Here is a 22983-nt window from a genome sequence, read left to right as displayed (position 1 = left end):
CAGTGACAGCAGTGAATAGAAAACAAAAGACAGTTCTACAGGATGGAGTTTCAAAACACATCTCACCCTCCCTGGGATGCGCTTGTAAACAACAAAATTCAGTTTAATTCCTCTGATCTTGAGTTGATGAGTTTTCCACTCATCATATCTCATCTGAAACCCAAGTGGCAGCTCACATTGCTGTGTCTCTGGCTGACACCTCATTGGTTGGGCTGCTCTTTCTCTAGGGAAGGCATCTACTTTACTACTGAGAAGTCCAAGGTGTCCCCGGCTCGGACTGGGAGGAACCTGGGTGTGACTCTGGATGACTAGTTGCCCTTCGCTGCCATGGATGTGACAACCCACTCCTGCAGATAGTATTCTCCACAACTTTGAGGATAAGTCTGTTCCTCACCTAGGTTCTGGTCCAGGGTCTTGTCACGTTCACTTAGACCACTGCACCTTGCTTCTAGCTGGTGTGCCTGTATGTGCCGTCTGACCTCTGCAGCTAATCCAGAATAATACTGCAGCCTGGCTAATCTTCAATTTACCCTAGTTTTACGCCACTGCCCTGCTCCTTTGCACCATGCACTGGCTCCCGGTGGCGGCTCGAATCCAATTCAAGTCACTGGTACTTGCCTCATGCTGCGCATGGCTCAGGCCCATCCTACATCCAGGAGATGTTCAACCCTGAGCCCAGCCCATCATTGACATCAGGACAGCAGAAATTCTACCTATCTTCCGTCGCACACCAAATCTGTTCAGACTGCATCTTGACCCGTGACATAAAACACTTCCTCTAATTGTTTCTAAATGTAGCACTTCAGCGGATCAGCCTATTTGCTAAAGTTAGTGTACTTGATTCTTGCAATTTTGGTTTTGTACCCAAATGGTTGAAAGCACTAATTGTAAATCACTTTGAATAAAAGCTTGAATAAAAATTTAATTAAATGAAATATGCACTAAGAGGCAGTGAGTTAAAGTCAAGGGATGCAGAATCAAGCCAAAGAACCAAAAAAGCTAGTGGAAACTGTTTCTACTGATTTAAGCTGGTCACCTAACACCAGACTGTTTATTGTAACCTTCAATTCTTCCTCTCTGACAATTGACACACATAACAACACAGTACAATATCTGACCAGGAACAACATATTGCACTAGACGCTCATAATGAGGATGCCATCTGATGATCAGCTCAAGGAAACCGGTCTTAAATCTAAAGTCTTCTTATTGGAAAATAAATTGTAATTTATTTATTCAAACCTTTTATTTATACTAGAGCTTTGCTTCCTTACATTGGCTGTGACATAGTTGGTTTATGCATATTTTGATGTAAGGGGTGTTTACCTTCTTCACAATACCATTTTGTCTTTGCTCTACATAGCAGCTGACACTTTGTCCACAGGAAACAGCTGACAAATGTGCTGAATAAATGACCAACTGTCAACTGAGTTTCCCCAGCAGAGTGTTGGTGAGCGATTTTATCTCCAAGCGTGTGACCTGGGCCTGGTCGGGCTCGGTCACCCGAGGAAACTCTGTGAGACCGCCTCCACTCAGCCAGAAAACACCCGGGAGGTGACTGGGGCACGGTCACATCAGTAGGACTGCAGCTCCCATAAGCCACCCAGGTTAGAGATCACAGCCGCAAACAGCGGGTGAGGGAGTGTTTACAGTTTGGGAAAGGAGCTGATGGAAATGAAGAATGCTTGTGGCGGAGGGGAGGGATGTTCTCGTCTCACTGATGCAGAGAGACAGGAAGTAGACACTGTACCAGAAGCAAAGTGCTCACTAGAGACGGTTGGACTGATCCCAAGAAATTTAAAACATACAGTGTTTTCACACAGAAGTCCACTTACAGCATGGTGGAAAAGCCCCTGGCTCAGCATTCAGTACTGAGTCTTCATTTAACTACAGGATGAAAGCAATTCAACTGAGGGAAGTTGATGTTTTATTAAATTATTTTGAGTTTTATCATCCAAAATTGGAATTTCTAGTTTAATGTACAGATGAGATGTTCCAGTTAAGGTGGTTTAAATATCCTTCAGCCTGAATCATCATTGGTTGAGAGGAAAGTCTGTGAAAGTTGATATGGTACTGAGAGTGGTGGATGATCACTGAGACAATGAAATAAATTGATGCTAATTGACTTTTAGTTGAATTAAATATTTATTCATGATCAATTGCATGATTCATATTGCGATTAATCACAAACAAAATCGCACGTTGTTTTTCTCTTCTAAATGCACTTTAAAAAGAATATTTGAAAGTTTTTCATGCTCTTATTAACATGGGAGTGGACAAATGTGCTTGCTTTATGCAAATGTTTGTCATTCTATATTAGCTCTAGTATTCCTGCTCTCATTAGATTCAAAAATGTAGGGATTCATAAAAATCAGATGTGCCCAAAAGAATCTATTGTATTGACAAAAGTTGGTGGAAAAACCCAGTAAAAATGACCAAGCGATACCATATTTTACCAGGTTTATTAGTCCATTATAACCGTTGTGCTACAAACCCTCCCCTTCTCACACACAAGCACCGATAACAATAGGTTTGGGCATGTGGTTCTGCCTGTGTGCATGCATACACTTGTTATGCATCTTGCAGGAATGACTGCTCACAGTAAAAGTTCTATTTACACAAGGAGCAGCGTTGTGGGTGGATCGTCTCAAAAGCCTTAATACTGTATATTTCAGCCATGACTACTGGGGCAAACAATTCCTGTTTTGTGAAGGACACTATGGGAAAGGTCAGTAAACCGTCAGAAGAAAGTGGAGCATGCATAGCATTATCTTCACTGGAAGCCCTTTTGGTTCTACATCGGCTCAGTCCTTGTATCCTCCACTTTGCAATATAAATACCTATCCATAGCTGCTGCTGTTTGGATTTCTGTTCATCTTTAACAAAGTTTAAAAAAAACATAAAAGCCCTTGGGAGAATGTCTGATTCTTTTTCCTGGCCCGTGAATGTCAGTGATTGAATAAACTGTACAACACTTGGCACTGTGGCATTAGCGAGATTCCCCTCATAGTCTTCAATTATGTCTTGTACTATCACTTCCCGCCTAACAAAAACCACATATGTTTCAAATCTCAATGGGAGCTATTTACCAGAGATAGAAAACTAGACAGGCTCATTTGGCAGCGGGATTAATAAGTCAGAGTTATCGAGCTGGCATTGCTAACAAGAAGGAAACTAAAAACAACGAGCGTTTATTAATAAGCACATGGTGGGGATTGCTTCCCACAACTTTCAGACACCAAAGTACTTTTATTTTGTAAAACAAACTTTCTGCGGTTTATTACATGTCTTCCATTTTCCTGCAAGAAATATCCTGTAAATATCATCAGAGAGCCAGTTTTGTGGATTCATAAAGGTTTTTCTGACCAATGGTATGCTTGAGGAATAGCACGCTCCTGCTCTATCTTTCTTTGCCTTGTCTCTTTTACTCAACAGAGAATTGGCATCAAAATGTTCAAATAGCCAACATCAAGAAACTCAAGGCGACAGCTGCGCTAAATGTCAGGGAAACGGGTCAGAGTGAGGTTCAGAGGTTCAGCTAGTTGGGCAGTTTGTAAACTCTGGCCAGGAAACAAGGATAAAGAATGCTTCACTCACCCAAAACAGCAACCTATCAAGATGCTCTCATGAAAAACATTTAACCCGCGTTGTTCCAGTGCAGCTGCATTGCTGGCTCAATTTTTAATGTGGTCGCTAATGGTTTAGCATGTAAAGTTTCCATCTGGAAGAGATGTGTGTAAACTCCAAGATGTGTCTCTCTGTTTTTGACGTTTATAATAGAAGCAGTCAATAACAAAAATATAAATTCAAATCAAATGAATCCATTGGCATCTTTATTATGTGACACTGAATAGATGTACTGTATTTTAAAGTGTGGTATGATTGTATGACAAAACATGCATAGAAAAAGTCTTAGTCCTTTGAGTTCATCTAATGAAAAATGGGGGCAAAAACCAAAGTGTTTATAATTCTGGTCAGTGTATTTTCCCACTTACGTCTAGTGTTAAGTAGTAACCGACCCTTAAAAAATGCTTGTCAGATTTCAGCATGACTCAGTCCCCTGCCTTTATTTTGATAACATTGACAGCCTCACTGTCTATTGAAAATACTTATATGCCTGGGACCGGAAACTAAACTTCTCTGCTCAGCCAAGCGCATCATGTGTATGCGTTCGCCTCTGGAGGAGCGAGAAGCAACCTTCTTGTTCTGATGAGAACAATTACATTGCATCATTTCCACTTGTGACTCCCGTGTCTGAATGCTGCCTTTGATCGACTGATGCAAATCAGATTTCTTTTCTATTGTGTGTGTGTGTGTGTGATAAAGCACGGGATTACCTGTGTCCTTCCATGGATTCATTTGCCAATCAGTGCACTGGAACAAACCCTGTCAGCTAAGAGTGGGTGTCTTTGTGGGCTTTTGTCTCTCTCCCACCAGGCCTGTAGATGATGAAACTGCTGCTCCTGTGTTCTGACATGACCTGTCCCTTCACATCAGGCCTCTGTGATGGAGACTGTCAGCTTGGCACGCTTGCATTTGTCCCTGACTCATAAATCCACCACACACACACACACACACACACACACACAAATCACCTCTGGCTAACCAACAACCTCTTGTCTCTTTCTCTCTCACACACACGCACGGCCCCACCCGACTGATAATCACAGCTACTGAAAAAGTGAGATGAACCAATCTGCCAGAGACAGACACTTTGGCTCTTGACACCTCAGATGAACCTAAAAATACACACACACACATACAGGAACAGAATCAAGGTTCATATCCCATCTTACAACCTGCCTTTCAAACCTGAAGATCATATCAGCGATCAGACAGTTAGGCACTTTGTACACAATCACGAATATGCCTGAATAAACATGCAATCACACATGTCTGGATACTCGTCCTCTTTTGATTTGATATAATGGCTCAGTTTTTAATACTGCTGGTTTGAAGCTCTATGTCCACTCTTCAGCTAATGGCTGATGATGGCACTTTTTATCTTCTGGCCGCTTGATGCTTAAATTGTTTTACTTGTTCTCTGCAGCGCCATCTAAGAGGACGAGCAGTGAAGGCATGAAGGAGGAGGAGGAGGAGGAGGAGGAGGAGGGAGAAGTTGTTGCATCAACGCAGAAAGAAATCTGCCTCGTGACAATAGTGGAGGTAAGTTACAGTCCATGACCGTAAGGTTTGGTCCAAAGGGGACAGACTGATATTTAAAGAGACAACAGCCTTTTTGTGGTTAGGCTTGGTAGAAATCAGCTGGCTGTTAAACAGTTTGAACACTTGTATCAATTGTATCCACGTACATGTAGGAACAAAGGTTAAGGCCTTCTGAAGAGTACCATCATTTTTGCTGTCAGTAAATAGAACCAAAGTAGTTTAAGTGTCATCCAAATCACCATAAATACTCTATACCACGCTAAAAGTTTGGGTTGTATCTGCTGAGGTCTGGAGACTTCTGGCACCTCAAAAGGGAACTGGAGTTGAATGGAATTTTATTTGTGTTGCTAACATAGAAAAAAAACTATTTTATTAGTTATGTTTACCTTTCACTGAGTCTGCAATACATTTGAAATGAGATTCAGCTGTTTGTTTGTTTTTTAAATTAAGTTGCTTTAAAAATCTAAGACAATCGCAGCTGCTTCATGGATAACATTTTAATTTGCATGGTGGCACAAAAGCAATTTAGGGTTACAGTAATTGAAGTTTAAAAGTTTTAAAACTCTACCCCAGCCACAAATACATCTAGAGGCTTGATGTCGTGTGAAAGAGAGAGCAATCGAAGAGAAATCTCTGCATGTTGTAAATATCACCCCCTTGTGTCGTGACACACTTCAGACGTCAGCAGCTGCTCTGATCACATTTCCTCATCAAAACACCCCCATGGCCTGAATGGTGGAGACATCAAGTTCAGGATCTAAATTGCAGCAGGTTCCCCCTGTCCTTAGTATCTCAAGCTTCCCATTCGTTGACAGCTATGAATAAAATATTCCCTTTTTACCCAGGTTTTGTCAGCTGTTTGATGTGCCGCCTTGCTTCTCATTGGAAGACAAAGCAGCAAGGCTTTGAGCCTTTTGATAGCTCATGTATAACCCTGATGGATCCTTCCTCGTGGTGGAAAAAAATGGTAATCAGTGCTCCAATATGATAGAAAGAGGCAGATTGGCAAAGTAGGAAGAGACGAGCTTTAACAAACAAACAAACAAACAAACAAACAAACAAACTTCTGTCAGTGCAGTCTTCAGGCCTCAGGTTCCGAGGGCTGCAGTGCACAAATGTCAACAGGGTGGCTGCCATTTGAAGTGTGGGAAAAATGTGATGGGTGGATTGTCTCACATGTGCACACATACACTACACTTCTCTCACAGACAGAGTTTGAGAGGTGTCATAGAAGAAAGGATTCAAAAGGGGCAGGAGATAGATCTCATCCCACTCTTTTCTGTGTGGCTGACATATAACATTTAACGAGACGTATATAGTTTCACTTCCTCTGTCAGTCCATCCCATTTCATTGTGGCACACATGTTGCTGAAGTGCTCTGGCTTGTTAGGAATCGCCGAGGTGAGTGATGTCACTTTAAAGAGAGAGATATATCAAGTAAATGGCAGGGGTGGTATTTGTTGGTGGACGTTTATCTATTCAGAATTGTGAGTTGAGTTGACAATTTTCTCCAACACAGTGGGTGGCGTTACCCCGGCTCCGTGATCTGATATCTCTTCTTGAGTAACCCAGCAAGAGGCTGTGATCATCCTGGACGCTAGACTGGGGGGTTTACCCAGCTGGGTTTCAGCCACTATCCTGCTTCCGTTACGAATTTGCGGGTATCAATCACAAACTGGCTTATCCACCTGCCGCACTATTGACGGGTTTAACAAGATGACAATAGAGAAGGGACGGCCAATGAGCAGAAACCGGCAGGACGTCACTGATGCCGCTGTCTGCAATGTATGTAACCCAGATTGTTGGCTTGATTGGTTGAAGGACTATCCAGTTGCGCACAGAGTCATTTGAGCTATGCCCGTTGATCACGTCTCTTGTGCAGTAGAAAATACAGAACAGACTCCCCAGACCAAGCTCAGTTTTAAAAGATCAAGCTCGGTCTGGTGAGAACCAGACTACCTGGACGCCCTAATGCGTGCGGATTCTGCGTCCCTCCTCTGATCTTCCTTACTCTTTTCCGTCTAATTGCCACACGTCTGTAGTGAGATGGTGTATTTGCGCCACTGATTTTCAAACATACTCATAACTAATAAAGGGAAACTTTCTCAAGTGTTTTTCTAGACAAGCCGCTTGCTGCATGCTGTTGTCACTCACTGTGTAGTTTATTAATTGACAGCAACCCCTTCTTTCAATGACTAAATTCGTGTTATGTTCCACTTCATTACCAGACTCTCTTTTAATGAATAGGTCAAATGCTTTATTATGATGTGGCTCCTTTTTTAAAAACAAAAAAACACATGAATGTTAATTGGAAATGGGGAAAGCTTTCCTCTTGTTTTTCGAAGAGGTGACCACTCAGACACAATGATCACATGGAATATTAAATACTATACTACTACTAAATGCACAATACTGCATACTAGGAGATGAGAGAGACTCTGAGGCAGAGCTGAACATCATTCAACGTCCACTATTTGTCTGACAACACATCCTGTTACACTTTCATTAGAGAAATGAGACCAACCATGAGTAAGATATTGCATGCTATAAAGCAGCATTGCTGGACTTTATTGGATGATTAAAGCATCTTTAAAATTTGGACAAATATTGAGATATATCTAACATAATTCTACTTCCCTTTGGGATATTGTTCTGTTGTCATGCAGAAAACTCTGGCATTCGACATAGCAGCTATGTTATTTGACATGAGCACATATCAGCCTTCCTGACCTCATCAGGTTTAAAGGGGTGAGTCTCTCAGTTCATTAAGCTCATCAGGAAATGAGGGGGAAAAGCTATGTGAGAAGGGACTAGACGGTGTGATATGGTGGCTTGAAAACCTCTCTCTCTCTCTCTCTCTCTGCCCTGATCCTGTCATCCGTGTGCACTCTTATCACATTTAAATCCCTTAGATTCCTGCAAGCATGTGCAGTATTCTTTTCGTCTGAAGCAATCCCAAAAAATGAACACATTTGTAAATAAGTCTAAACAATTTTTTACTTTCAGTAGTGTTTCTTTTCATTATTTATAAACTTAAAAGGCCTTTTCAATTCCAGAGTTCCCCCTGCCACTGCTTTAAATATAACATAAAAAACTGACAAAAAGGACTTAAATTGTAGTAAATTAGTTGCAAAAATTGCTGTAAAGGTGGTTAATGCTGTATTTAGTTAATAGCCAATTAATACTTTTTCAGTCAAGACGTGTGTTGACACGTGTCCAACAGCAACATGTCAAACACCCCAGTCAAATTCCTCACCAGATCAAGAAAGCTATATCGTATTCCTCCACGCTGAGTTGCTTTCCACTTTGTTTTAAGATTGATTTTAAGATATTAATCACATTTAAGACCCTGGCTCATCTGCCTCCTTCTAGATTACTGTAGTGTGAGTGTGTATGAATGAGTTTTAGCGCTCTATAAGGCCAGCTGCTGAGAACCTCCTGAGAGTTTTGCACATAAAAACACATGTAGTTCATAAAATACAATGTTTTATTATAAATCAAACTACCCAACAATATAATATCAAGAGTCCAGCTGAAATTATTAAACACACAACTGTTTGGACAATTTCCAGTTTCTAAAATGTGTGGATATTTCTGCATGGAGTACTTTTAAAACTAGGAGTACATTTTTCCTGATAATACTTACATGCTTTTACTTAAGTGACATTTTCAATGTAGGAATTTTACGGTGTGGTATTAGTACTTAAAGTGCTCATATTATGCTTTTTGTTTTTTCCCCTTTTTATTTTGTTATACACTTTTTTGTGTGTGCATGTTATAGGTTTTCAAAGTGAAAAAGTCCAAAGTCCGCACCAAAGGGACTTACCATCTCCAACAGAAAACACTGTTCACAAACTGCCCCAAACCGCTCTATTGTAGTCCAGCCTTTACTTCCGTGACAAACGTGCGTCCCTTTGTAACAAAGTTAGCCCCTAGCTACTCCCGACACAGATGGAACAGAAGTGAGATGCCTGAGCTAAACCAGAGAGCTCAACACACCGGGTGAAAGGAGGAGCTGCAGCTATGTGCAGTAAAACAAAAATATGGTGTTTTTTTGAAAATTAAACCATGTAAACCTACTGTGATATAACCTCCAAATCCAATTATGAACCTGAAAATGAGCACAATATGAGCACTTTAAGTAAAAGATCTGAATGCTTCTTCCGCCACTGATTATATTATACAAATACTGGAATGATAACATGACAAAAATACAGGAGCAACACAAAACAATTGTAGTCTGCATACAAAAGAGAAATATATATGGAAATAGAACAGAAGGCAAAAACATGTGCTACTGTATCAATAAGACTGTGGTACTATCAGTAATTTCAGTCTGGGAAGATCAGCTTTCATAAACCCATTCCAGTCATTATAGGCTTTCTTTTTCCTTTAAGAGCAGGCAATAATGAAAAAAAAACCCTGCCCTTCATTTCACCTTTCCAATACATATTAGGATCAAACACAGTTGTCTAACCATTTTGCTTAAATACTTCAAACATGTAAAAGACAAATATGAGAGAGTTGGGAAACAGAGAAACTGTGGTGAAACAAGAGCATAGCAATTACATTAGCTTTCAGAAAACATCCCTGTGTGTTATCTAATTATATTTCAAGAGCATATACATTACTTTCTAGAAACAAAAGACACACTGGAACTCCTGTTGCAGTCACAGCCGTAATTGAATATAATACACTTCTCAGTGTATTTCATTATGAGAGCCGTACTTTTTCATCCACATACGTGCAAACATAATAAGTGAACTACACAGAGACGTTCTGGGTCCAATTCATATGCTAAGTGGGGAAGTGATGGTAAAGAAAAGGGTAATTAGAGAAGGAATAGAGGAAGAAGCAGGGGAGATGCAGGGGAAATTAGAAAAGTGGAAGCATTGAAGCAAAGAGATTAAGGTATTTTGGAAAGAGCCAAACACGCACGCACGCACGCACGCACACACACACACACACACACAATAGCATCTCCGGGGTTGAGTCACAGACAGATGTTCTCAGCAAAGCAAATGTCAGCACGTTCGGTGAGATTATTAATGAGGAGTCAAATGCTTTCTTTTTTTAAAATAACCTATATTCCAACAACCAAACTGCCCTCTTCACATTTACCTGGATTACCATAAAATGAAAATTCACACACAAAGTCACTCTCACAGGCAAACACGTACTTGCATTCAACAAGCAAGACCTGATGGAAATGCCAGTCTTGATCTGGCAATCTGGTGGAAATAAATGAAGAAAAACGCCAGTCGTCTGTTGAAGTTCTGATAAGGCTGCCGTCCCTCTCCAGACAGGCCTGTTGGCGTTCTTTAGCTGCACGGAAGCATCAGCGCAGATAATGATATTCTCTCATGTTTCTTTACACATCAGGCCGGCCTGTCATTCTTCAGTCAATTTGTCTCAACTCACCTAGCATAGTTGCATTTTACCTTGCTGGGTAAAAGTCTGTTTTTCTGCTTTTTTTTTTGGCCTCCTCTTAGTTACGTTCCAGTTTAATAAGTTACGTTTCAGTTGTCTTTTAAAGTTCAGTGCGTAACTTTTTGATATTTATGAACGTCCGTTACATTCAAGCCATTGCCAAATAAGTTGCTACAAAGATAATTAGGACCATCAGCTCACAACTCTCTCTGTATTTCTCAGTATGGTATGTTTAGAAGATTGTCGTCCTGTGACTTTTCCGCGCAGAAACTCCAGTGAGTTTTTTAATCCTCTGTGTCCTCCTTGGTTACAAGCAACTGTGTGAAGGGGGCATGGGGGTGGTGCGTGGTCAAGTAAGGCTTGTATCATGTGGACGCGCTCACAGCTTTGTCATTACTTAGAATTCCTCATGGGGGCGACAGAAACTACGCACTATACCTTTAACACACAACAAAAAAAAACAGATCAACCACATGTCACTTGAATTGTTAAACTGAACACTTTTTATGATGAAGTCCTCCTTCATCCAATCCAAAATGCTCTGGTGCACATGAAGTGAGGTAATTTGTGTCTCAAGTGGAATAAATATTGAATATTGAAATTTAACACAAGAAGTGCATTGTTAGCATGAGGACTAGCAGCCTCAGTGGATTAACAGACAAAGAAAATGTTACAGTTACAAGCACAGAATGTACTCAGATTCAGTCTCCCTGTTGGGTCTGCTGATTTTATTAGTGTCAGCTTTACTTTTACCTAAATGTGCATGAACTTCTTTTTAAGACACATGCACAAAACCCAATGTGCCAATTCCTATAGCAGCCCAAAATCCTATGACTTACATTCATATTGGATGATTTTGCACCTCAGCATTTACGTTCAATGGCAATGTTCAGTGCAAATGCAGGACATAGTGTGTCCTTTTGCGATGTGGGAAGTAAGGGAGTGGAGGTTGGAACGTTTGATGGATGTGTAGCACGTCCGAAGATGAGACAGGGGTGTCTCCCTGCTTATGATGTTGCCATTGAACCCCTTGCTACACTGTGGACAGCCTCGCTTTGCCAGACCCTCTTCCAAAGCGCGCTGGAGGAGAGTCTGGCTACTCCACATAACATAAGGGGATGGGAGGAAAACATGCTCTGGTTTATTGCCGTTAAACCGATCAGAATTGTCTTGGGTGGCCTTAAGCACAGGAGAAAAGCCACGGTGCCGCTGCAAAATAGGCTTGGAAGGAACTTGTTTTGGTGGAAAATGTGTATGTTTAAAAGCTGTTAAAGTTGTGCAACAGAAAACTCAGATTGGACAGATAGTCTAGCTAGCTGTCTGGATTTACCCTGCAGAGATCTGAGGAGCAGTTAACCAGAGTCCTCATAAATCCACCAGAGCTTAGAATGCCAACACAAAGGAAGTGGAACATCAAGGATATAGACTACACTGTGGAAAGCCTGGGAACTCCTCTTCTTCCTATCAGACCCTCACAGCTTAATTAGCAGCTCGCTTAGAATTATTTCAGATCCTGGAGTAATATTCAAGGTATCAAAGAATACATGGAAAAGTTTAATTTTTCCTGACATGACAAAGCATGTCATACGTTAATTTATGTTCATACTGTAGCTAACAAAGATACAATTATAGAAATATTTAGGTGTGTATTTGGTAAATAAGGATTGCCCTGGAGCAAAGCAAGACATGGTCAACCCGTTTAATTTAATTAACTCAAAAATAGCTATTATGCAGAGATTGTTATTTTTATTTAAAACAATACCAATAATCATACACTTTTCATGGAAGTAAATAAAGACAGTCAATCTAATACTTAGTAAAGTGTCTTTGAGTGTTAAAAAAAGGTATATAACTAAATGCTATACAAACAAAATGCATTATTATTTAGTATATTATCAAGAATAATATACTGAATATACTGATACATGAGGTGAACCTTTCGCCTTTTCCAAACATGAAGGCAATGTCAGACTAAAAAATTATGTGAAAATGAAATTCCAATTTAGTCCAATTACCAGGATAAGTTTCATCATCCTCAGCTCATAATTGGCCTCGCGTGTACAGTATGTTGGAAAACAGTTGGCGTAGAATATTTGCCTGATTGTTTTAGCAAAACTTCCTTTTTGCTACAACAAGCTTCTTGATGGCCTAATGATTACCACCATTGTTATCGTGAATGCTACAGGAGAGAGTGTGCACCCTGCCATGATACCAATTTTCAGGCGCTGTCATGCTTTGGTAAGTACCAATCCGATGGTGTGAAGCATATTAAATTTTGTACATTATGTCTAGAAAATGGGCTTTAACACGGTTTTTGGTGGTATTTGGTACACAGAGGAAAACAAAGATCTACCCACCGAATGCTGTGTGTTGCTTAGCAAAATAGTCTATTACACAGCATGTTTTTGGCTGGGTAATCTAAACACCCTGAGAAGCACCGTAGTTCTACATTATGTTCAGATGTCTCCAGAAGTTGGTTATAATTAGCTTTTCCTAATTATAAGTGAGTTACTTACCAGTGCCTTTGCGTTATAGGCCCTCCTGTGAGGATTCTCCCTTCACCATTGCAGTTGTTCTCGGTCTCGACAATTACCTGATATTTTGTTTTTCTTTTTTCACGAGACCCATATCCCTCTATCTCTCAACAGCTGGAGCACTTCTGTTAACCTTCCAGCAGACAATACTGGATTTGGCATCGCTTTTTTCCCCCATGTTAGTTGGCTTAAATCACTTTATGAAAATTATGAAATGGAGTACACAAACGAGGAAATGCTCCCATGAACATATATTTCATTACCACATATAATATTTCAAGCGTCTAGGCTGTAGTCAACACCAACTTAATCAAGTCCAAGTCAAGACGAGATGAGATAAGGACAAGAGAGATTTTATTGCCCCGAAGGAAATTTGTTTTAGACAAACAAACAATCTCGTCTGTTTAAAGAATCCAACACAAGATATTGCGTGCCTACACACATATACACATACATAAAGTAAACAGGCACGGTTGTTACATCACTCTGCATGGGCATACTCATGTTGCATGCAGAGGCTGCCACAAACCAACAACTGCCCGATGTACAACGCATCATAATGGTTGTCATAATATGTGCAGTAAGGGTAAGTCGCCTTATCAACATAAAATACTGATAAAAGAAAAGTAAAAATGCATGTGTGTGTTTAAAATAAAAGCAGCATTTCAAAGTTACGCAATCGAGATTAGGTCTAGACTGACTCCAGAGCATTTGGGTCCTGTTTAGGACCATAATAGGCAATAGTGTTTTTCTAATGCTAATATAGTGATTAAGGAGTTAGGATGGCTCTATAAATAAGAAGGATCTATCGTCTCACATCAAACTAATGAATGTAGGCAATGGTCTGTAGAACTGATCCTGAATCAGCAGTTAGGAATAAATTAATCAGTTCCCAATTGCAGAGTCCAACTAGACACAAGACCAAGAAAACATTTAAACCTTCAAAAAAGAAGACTCAAGCCGCATTCGAGTAATAAAAGCCCTGCATCAAGCTCTTCTTCATCTAAAAACATCCAAAACCCATAAACTTTCAGTGCTTGTCCACTTTTCATGTATTGTCCGGGGGGGGGCGGGTAATCAATTCATGAAAATGGAAATCAAAATATGGTCACCCTACTTTCTTAGCATGTGTGTATTTCATGAGCTGAGTTGTATGTCCTGCTTTCTTGCTTTCAGACTATTCTCCCAGTGAAGAGGGATTTTTGACAAACTCAAAGGGATCAATGCAGCGCTCTGTCCCAACTGATACTTTTTTTTTTCATTTCTTTCTAACAAGCCTCTCCCTCTTTTAAGCTATGAAATGGCTCAGGTTTTCTTGTAGCTCTCTTATACCTCTTTTTATCATCTTCTGATGCATTTCTCCATTACTTTTTGAGTTTCATTCTGTGGTGCTCTCATGATCTCTATTTCTTTTATGACCTGAACTTCCTTAGTTCTGAGATTGCCAGCTTCCTTAATGGACACCAAACTTTTCTGTTCTCATAGCCAAACTGTAGATATTATTACTCATTTTACTTCCTTGAAGCCAGACTTTTTTTCTATTTTCAGTACTATACAGGATGCTACTAAACAGAAGCCCTTAATTTACATGTTCTTCATTAAAACTCGTTTACAAAACAATTAGGGGTTAAATATGCTGCATATTCTAGGTAACAATAAGAATCTACAACTATGCTAGTGGCTCTGTGAGACTGTATTACGGCACAGTGGTGCTTTGGGCTAAACACTAACGGCAATCGGCAATTTGCTTACAACAAAAATGCTAACATGCTAATGTTTAACAGGTTTAATGCTTACCACATTCACCCTGTTAGTTTAGGCTAAAAAAATAATTTCATTTACCCAACATGTTCTCTCTGTCTTCTCATGAATGCTTAAGGGTTGAAGGTGCATACGTATGATGTATTCCCAAATCTGTCAGAATAACCAGAATAAAAGAAATAGAATGAATAAATCTCAAGATGTACCTATTTGTCTGTCAGCTTTCAATTGACACAAATAATTAAGTAACAATTTAGTAACAAAGTAATGATAGTAGGGATTGTGTTTGATTTCCTTGATGCTAGACATGAGTTATGGCCACAACCAACAATCACTGCCAATTCCCACTGTAACAGAGCTCCATGGCCTCGTATATCCATGCGCTAAGTAAAAGGAAGGCCAAATGTAGCCAATATATGCTCTTACAGTGAACATCTTACACAAAGGTTCCTTTGGACAGTCCAAAATGTTCCCTCTTGTGTCAGCAGAGCTCTGTGAGATCTGACCAGTCTTCCTTTCAAGTACTGTATGTTGGTTGTCAAGGGCATCTGGAGCCATGACACAGAGTGGTCTTGGTGTGTTTGTCCATCTGCCCTGCAATGCAGAACGTAAAATCCCTACTCAGCTAATACAGCGGTGTCACCTAATCATTGCTTTACTCTTCATGCATTTCTGTCCTTTTGCAATATAAACACTTGTAATCAGATTTTTGTATTGTCATTATCTCATTCTCTTCATCGCTAGTTGGTACCATCACTATCAATCTGCACATTGACTGTAGAACTGTTCAATAACATTTCTCTATACATGGCCAAGGGAATAACTGATGGGACCATATGGTTTTATTACAAAAGCTGGCCAATTAACATTTGCTTTAAAAACGTATCCGTTAATGTGGTGCAGCATCAGCAGACTAAGCTTATTGCAGTTTACCCTTTATCCTCATAGACAAGGGTAAAATGAGGGCAGAAATATTAAAGCAAAACTGTCCATCTGTCACAGTGTTTTGTTTTATTGTTTTGCTGATCTTTGCTTTATACAACCTCTCTTTCTCGCTCTCCCTCTCCACCTCTTTCTATCTCTTTCTATCTATCTCCTGTCTGCAATGTGAGTGCCATAGTTAGTGGATCACAGTGAAATGCCAGCTGTCAGAGTGACAGACGCAGTGTCACCTCTGTGCAGTCACGTCGCTGAGGCGACAAGCCATCAACATGTGCATGGGTGTATACCTGGAGGGAGGGAGAGAAAGAGAGAGAGAATATTTATATTACTATACTTGAGACGACAAGCTAGTAGTAATAGTGTCATATGAGTTGGGATGAAATTAAAGCTATAAGGATTCAACATGCATCGGCTACGATGGAAAAAGTGCACATTGTAGTGATATGTATGCACAGTATATGCACATACAGTAGCTGAGAGTGTTGGAAGGAAAGGTCATAGGGAGGAGAAGAATTTAGGGCAGCAGCATTGCTGGAGTAATTTAAAAAAAACAGAAAAGAGTGATAAAGACAGAAAGGAGTAAGACAGAGAAATGGAAAGCATTGGAAGGAAGAATGAAAGAGAAAAACAGTGAATGAACAAGACAAAAAGAAGATATTCAGAACACAAGGTCAAAAGACCATACTAAAAGAACAAGAGCTGGAAAAGAAAAGAAATGCAATGTACTTTTGAAAAGCTAACAGCGAGGGCAGAGTTAAGGGATTAGAGTGACTAAGTGTGAACAGGAGATAGTGACAATGAAGTACATGGATTAAAAACTGGAGGACAAAGGAGGATAGATGGTGGGATTTGTTATGGTTGAGGAAGGAGCACGAGCGACTGACCAACAGAAACATTAGAAGGAGCTTCCTTAGTGATCTTGGGTTTAACACATGTTCCTCCTGTGCTTTGTCTTGGGTCACAGCAAGTCTTAAGATGGTAATAAGAAAAGATAGAATCGGAATGTTCCAATTTTCCAGCTACAACACAAATGGAAAGAGTCTGTCTGTCCTTTGATTTTCTTGACAACCGTTCATCCGATTTGATTGGTGGGTGTGTCGGGAAAAAGTGTTTTAATACATGTAAGCATAATACACTACAACAAGAATCTTAATCTTGTGCCACTGGTTTGAATTTTTTCAAACCAGGATCCCTTAACTGGAAGAAAGACAGATCAGGGACCCCCTGCTACACATACAGACGTGCTCAAATTTGTTGGTACCCCTCCACAAAAAACGAAGAATGCACAATTTTCTCTGAAATAACTTGAAACGGACAAAAGTAATTGGCATCCACCATTATTTATTCCATATTTAATAGAAATCAGACTTTGCTTTTGATTTTTTATTCAACATAATATTGTAAATAAGAAAACAAATGAAAATGGCATGGACAAAAATGATGGGACCGCTAACCTAATATTTTGTTGCACAACCTTTAGAGGCAATCACTGCAATCAAACGTTTTCTGTAGCTCTCAATGAGACTTCTGCACCTGTTAACAGGTAGTTTGGCCCACTCTTCCTGAGCAAACTGCTCCAGCTGTCTCAGGTTTGATGGGTGCCTTCTCCAGACTGCAAGTTTCAGGTCTTTCCATAGATGTTCGATAGGATTCAAATCAGGACTCATAGAAGGCCACTTCAGAATAGTCCAATGTTTTGTTCCTATCCATTCTTGGGTGCTTTTAGCTGTGTGTTTTGGGTCATTATCCTGTTGGAGGACCCATGACCTGCGACTGAGACAGAGCTTTCTGACACTGGGCAGTACGTTTCGCTCCAGAATGCCTTGATAGTCTTGAGATTTCATTGTGCCCTGCACAGATTCAAGGCACCCTGTGCCAGGCGCAGCAAAGCAGCCCCAAAACATAACCGAGCCTCCTCCATGTTTCACTGTAGGTATGGTGTTCTTTTCTTTGAAAGCTTCATTATTTCGTCTGTGAACATAGAGCTGATGTGACTTGCCAAAAAGCTCCAGTTTTGACTCATCTGTCCAAAGGACATTCTCCCAGAAGGATTGTGGCTTGTCAATATGCATTTTAGCAAATTCCAGTCTGGCTTTTTTATGTTTTTCTTTCAAAAGTGGAGTCCTCCTGGTTCTTCTTCCATGGAGCCCACTTTCGCTCAAAAAGCGACGGATGGTGCGATCAGAAACTGACGTACCTTCACCTTGGAGTTCAGCTTGTATCTCTTGGCAGTTATCCTTGGTTCTTTTTCTACCATTCGCACTATCCTTCTGTTCAATCTGGGGTCGATTTTCCTCTTGCGGCCACGCCCAGGGAGGTTGGCTACAGTTCCATGGACCTTAAACTTCTTAATAATATTTGCAACTGTTATCACAGGAACATCAAGCTGCTTGGAGATGGTCTTGTAGCCTTTACCTTTACCATGCTTGTCTATTATTTTCTTTCTGATCTCCTCAGACAACTCGCTCCTTTGCTTTCTCTGGTCCATGTTCAGTGTGGTGCACACAATGATACCAAACAAGCACAGTGACTACTTTTCTCCATTTAAATAGGCTGAATGACTGATTACAAGATTGGAGACATGTGTGTATACTAATTAAAGAAACTAATTAGTTGAAATATCACTATAATCCAATTATTTATTATCTTTTCCAAGGGGTACCAACAAATGTGTCCAGGCCATTTTAGAATATCTTTGTAGAATAAGCAATAATTCATCTCTTTCACAGCTTTTTTACTTTTATCCTATGACATACCAAAGGCATGCAAGTATACATGATAAAATAGCTTTTAATTTCATCACTTTTTAGGAGAATGAAGCATTATTTCAATGAGCTGTAAGGGTACCAACAAATTTGAGCACGTCTGTATTGTTTAAAATTAGTTGCTAATGAAACCGGACCTACAATAACATGTTGGGTGGCCTAAAGCCTTGATATTCTACATACGTTTTTGGTGCAGAGAATGCTATGCTATTAAATAATTGTTGGCATGATTTAATAAATCATGTTTTAATGTTACACATGGTTGTGGCACAGTGAATCCTAATATACTGTATCCGTAGATCACCTTACCTATAGGCTGGTAAACCTATCCTTTTATCACAGCTGATTTAAATTGTCTAATAATATGTTGGATTCATGTTAAGACACTTTAAATAAAAAACAAAATGTTTTCAAAACATTAAAGTGACCATATTTAAAAAAAAATCACTTTATCTTGGATTTGGAGTGTTATTTTATGTCTCTGGTGCTTCCACACGCATACAAATTTGGAAAAAAACTAGCCATGATGTTTTGTGTGAGATACAGTTTCTGAATGTCCTCTGCATACTTCCATGTCCCTGTTCTGCAGGTATTCCCTTCATTTAGAAGAAGTCTCCCAGCTAATCCTGCCTTGTACTGAGCAAAGTTGGAGAAAGAGTTGCTAGCTGATCTTACCTAGCTACTGTGCATTTGCGACTCCCAACAAAGATAGTTTAGAAGTGAGATGTCTTACTCTGTAGCTAAAAAAGATGTGCAACGTTTTTTGTAAAAATTAAACCATGTAAACCTGTTCTGGTACAAAATCTCAAAATACAATCTCTGGCTCAAAATACAATTATGAACCTGAAAATTAGCATAATACTGTTGCTTTAAGAATTTGGTTGACCCCCTGCAGTAACTGTAAGCTGAAAAGCCAGACCCACATCATCCAGATGGTGGGTCTAGGAACTCAACATTAGCAGGGCTCAATCCGAGGGGCGCAATAAATGGTTGTCTTTCAAATTCCCTCTGCGCGCAATAGGATAGCGCTACAACCAACCAGAGCAACGCTAGTTGATAGATTAAACTTTAACCATATCCCGTCGGCAAAACTCTGAACACATCTACCTTTTCTAAGAATGACTTCAGTGCCTAACTCAAAGTCTTCCAGTGTCACGGCCAAAGCCGATTCCAAAGATCGCCAGTAGCAGCAGCCATCTTCTTTGTTGTCAAGTAGCAGAGAATTCACACGGAACCATCGTAACTCTGCTGTCGTTATGTCAAGCCTGCCAACCGCCTTTGTACACTATGTGATTGGCCTGACCAGAATTAGGTTGCTAGCTGCAAATTACATTTGCTGCCACTAAACTGCGTCTAGATTTCTAGGCCAGTATCTCCCGGAATCCCTGTTGAAGATTTCTGGTCCAAATCAATACACTTATGCAGAACTCTATTTTTCAAAGATGGATAAGGCTGGTTTCTCACTGCACAGCTTTTGCATTTCTAAAATATAAGATCAGATGTGTGCACAAAAAAAAAAAAAAAACATTTTGCAATATTAATTATTTTCTTTTTGTCTTAAACTACAAGTGAGTAGTGTTTACCTCAACCCATTGTAATACAACTTTGTTGATTCCTAAAATAAATAAACAACAGCTTCATGTGTGATAAAGTATTCATGAAGACATTTTGTCCCTTTGCATAGCAACCATTTAGCCTGACAATGTTGGATATACTCATGGAACAGGAAGCAATTTATCCAGCAGCTATTTCAAAATAAAGTTACTCCAGAGTCCACGCTATGTGTTAGCCTAATATTTTTGAATGACATTATGCCCCATCTGGGAAATCATTTCTGGGGCCAACACCATGAGAATGGTATCAAATCAATTTTGTTCAGGTAGTGCATAAATAATGACAGCTCTCTTGGTAAGAATGGCTGGTCCCGCTGTGAAAATCTGGCAATTGATTTCCATAATGATAAAAAATAAATAACCAGTGTAACCTTTTGAATAACTTCTTAGTATTACAAGACACCCACTGTGGCGACTGTCTACTTGGGATTAAAATCTTGAACAAAAACTCAACTAATACTTTTCCTTCAGTTGTCAAGTGGCATTTGGCTTATTCATGAGCGCCAATCACTCCAGGGGTACCTGACCTGGCCCTCCATGAATACTAATGACCACAGAATGAGAGGGCTGCAAGTCCCTTTCTTAACAACTCAACAGAAGGGTAGAGTAGATATGAAAATAAGGACGACAGACAAGTCAACAGAATGCCCCGACACTTCTCTGTGGTGTCAGACGACAACACTTTCCCCTGGGGTCTGGGAGAAAACCAAATGGCTGTTATTTACCTGGGGAATGCTGAGGTGCAGATAAGTGCAAAATGAAGAGGAGGAGGAGGGTGGGAAGGAAGACAGAGACTCAGAGAAAGTGAGAGATAATGATGAATCTTTTTTTTTCTTCTTTTTTTAGCCACAAGAAGCCAATGAGTCATCCAATTGTGTGTCCTGACTCACTGCAGCCTGGATACATCCACAGCCTCTGGACATCTTTGGTCACCGTGGTTACAGGGCACACGAGTTACAACATGCTGGAGAAGGAAGTAGGGTGGAAACTCATATGTCTATATTTACATGTATGTTACACTTCCACAAATGTATGACACTGAGGCGCGCAGAAGGAATATGAAGGGTTGCCTGAAAGCAGAAGCAGCGTTTATAATTGGTCTGCGGTTGGCTGTTATTTCAGTCTCCAGCCGGCGGGGAGATGCGTTGTCACTATTGACAGACAGACTCTGAATGACAGCTCTGCCTTTCCCTCCCTCTGTCTTTCTTTTATCTCCCCTTCTCTCTCTCTCCCTCTCTCTTCTGCCATCGGTCAGCATCTCCATCTCGCTCTGTGTGTTCCAGGGCCTTATAATGAAATTCATTACTGTTACAGATAGGAGAGTAACACCCGTTTAGAGATCTGTGTAGAAAATCAATCACAGGCTGGTTCAGTGTGAGGAAAGTTCACTGAGGTTTCTCTCCCTGTGTGTAGTTGTGGTTGGTGTCTGTGGCCTCTTCAGCTTTGGCATTGGCTGTTATCAGAAGAGGGATTTCTTGCATCGGCAAGATGATACTTTCTTTGACCTTGGGTGCCTGTGGTATGTGTGTGCACAAATAAATAGAGTTTTAGGGGAACTATTTGATTCAAGAGAATGACGCCTGGTATTCAGGTTGAGTGGCGCCACATACATTGATTTCTGATGGAAATAGGAAAAAAAGCAGCTGCAAGGTCATGGCCTCACTCCTGGAAATAAAACGAGAGAGGGAGATTTAACTCAATGAATCACTTTTTTAATAAGCCAAAGGGTACTGACGATGACAGAGGCGATGCCTCATATGACAAGTAATTCAGTCCTTCTTAAAAATGTCATGTCAACAGTAATATACCTTTGCGTTCTTTTTCTTATATCTTATAAGCTCGTGATTCATCTTGTAGATGGTTGGTTCAACTCAAGGCTGAAAAGGATGAAATGATTATGTATCTTTTGGGGCTTTGTGAAAGCTGGCAGCCACATACCCACTCTGCATAGCCTTGAGCTTTAAATTAAGCTCCACATTATGACCACAGGACCATGTTTATATAGGTCTATGCTGTGTTTGCTTCTACCCTGACAGTTTTGAGTTTCAGTAAATGTTGAAGTTTCAAATATAACATTCACAATGCATCTGTTTCTCACAGACAGCTATTCTCTAAATCACATATTTACCTTAGAAGTAAGGTTATATGTTAAGGAATAAAATTTATTAATAAAATTTAGTTTGAATCAAGCTGGATGCGTGTGAAATCTTGATATTTGCAGCAAGCAAACGCCCTGTTGTCACTTCAGCCATTACATAAAGGTCTAAAAATATTAGACATAGTAATAAACAGCAGACTGCATGCACTTCTCAAATGACGCTCATACACGACATCCTCATACGATCCGTGTGACAAAAATGTAATCGTCTGGCCATGTGCCTGAGGGTCCTTGGAGCCCCAAATTATGTTTGCACTTGTGAAAAAATAGTTCTGCCTATGCACACACCCAATGGACAACCACGTTTAAGACTGCTATCTGTGTCCATGACTCTTTTGCAGTATATTGGCCCTTTACATTGGCTGTAAACAATGCACTGCTAGTCTAAAATCCTCTACTAATATCATATCAGTGTAAATTCAAAAGAAATATTTGAGAACTCTTGATTCAACAACCCGCTTTGAATGTTATCAATTGATTCAATTGTAATCTGGAGCATAGGTTTGAGTTGGTATGGCCCGACTGTACCTCTGAACTGGCTCAGTAGTAACTAGTGCAGTGCCTGTTTTGGAGTGCCAGCGGCTTCGGTTCATCTAGAGATTCGGCGTGTCCCC

The sequence above is a fragment of the Etheostoma spectabile genome, chromosome 19, assembly GCF_008692095.1.
Source record: "Etheostoma spectabile isolate EspeVRDwgs_2016 chromosome 19, UIUC_Espe_1.0, whole genome shotgun sequence".
Taxonomy (NCBI): domain Eukaryota; kingdom Metazoa; phylum Chordata; class Actinopteri; order Perciformes; family Percidae; genus Etheostoma; species Etheostoma spectabile.
Note: the sequence above shows the minus strand (reverse complement) of the source record.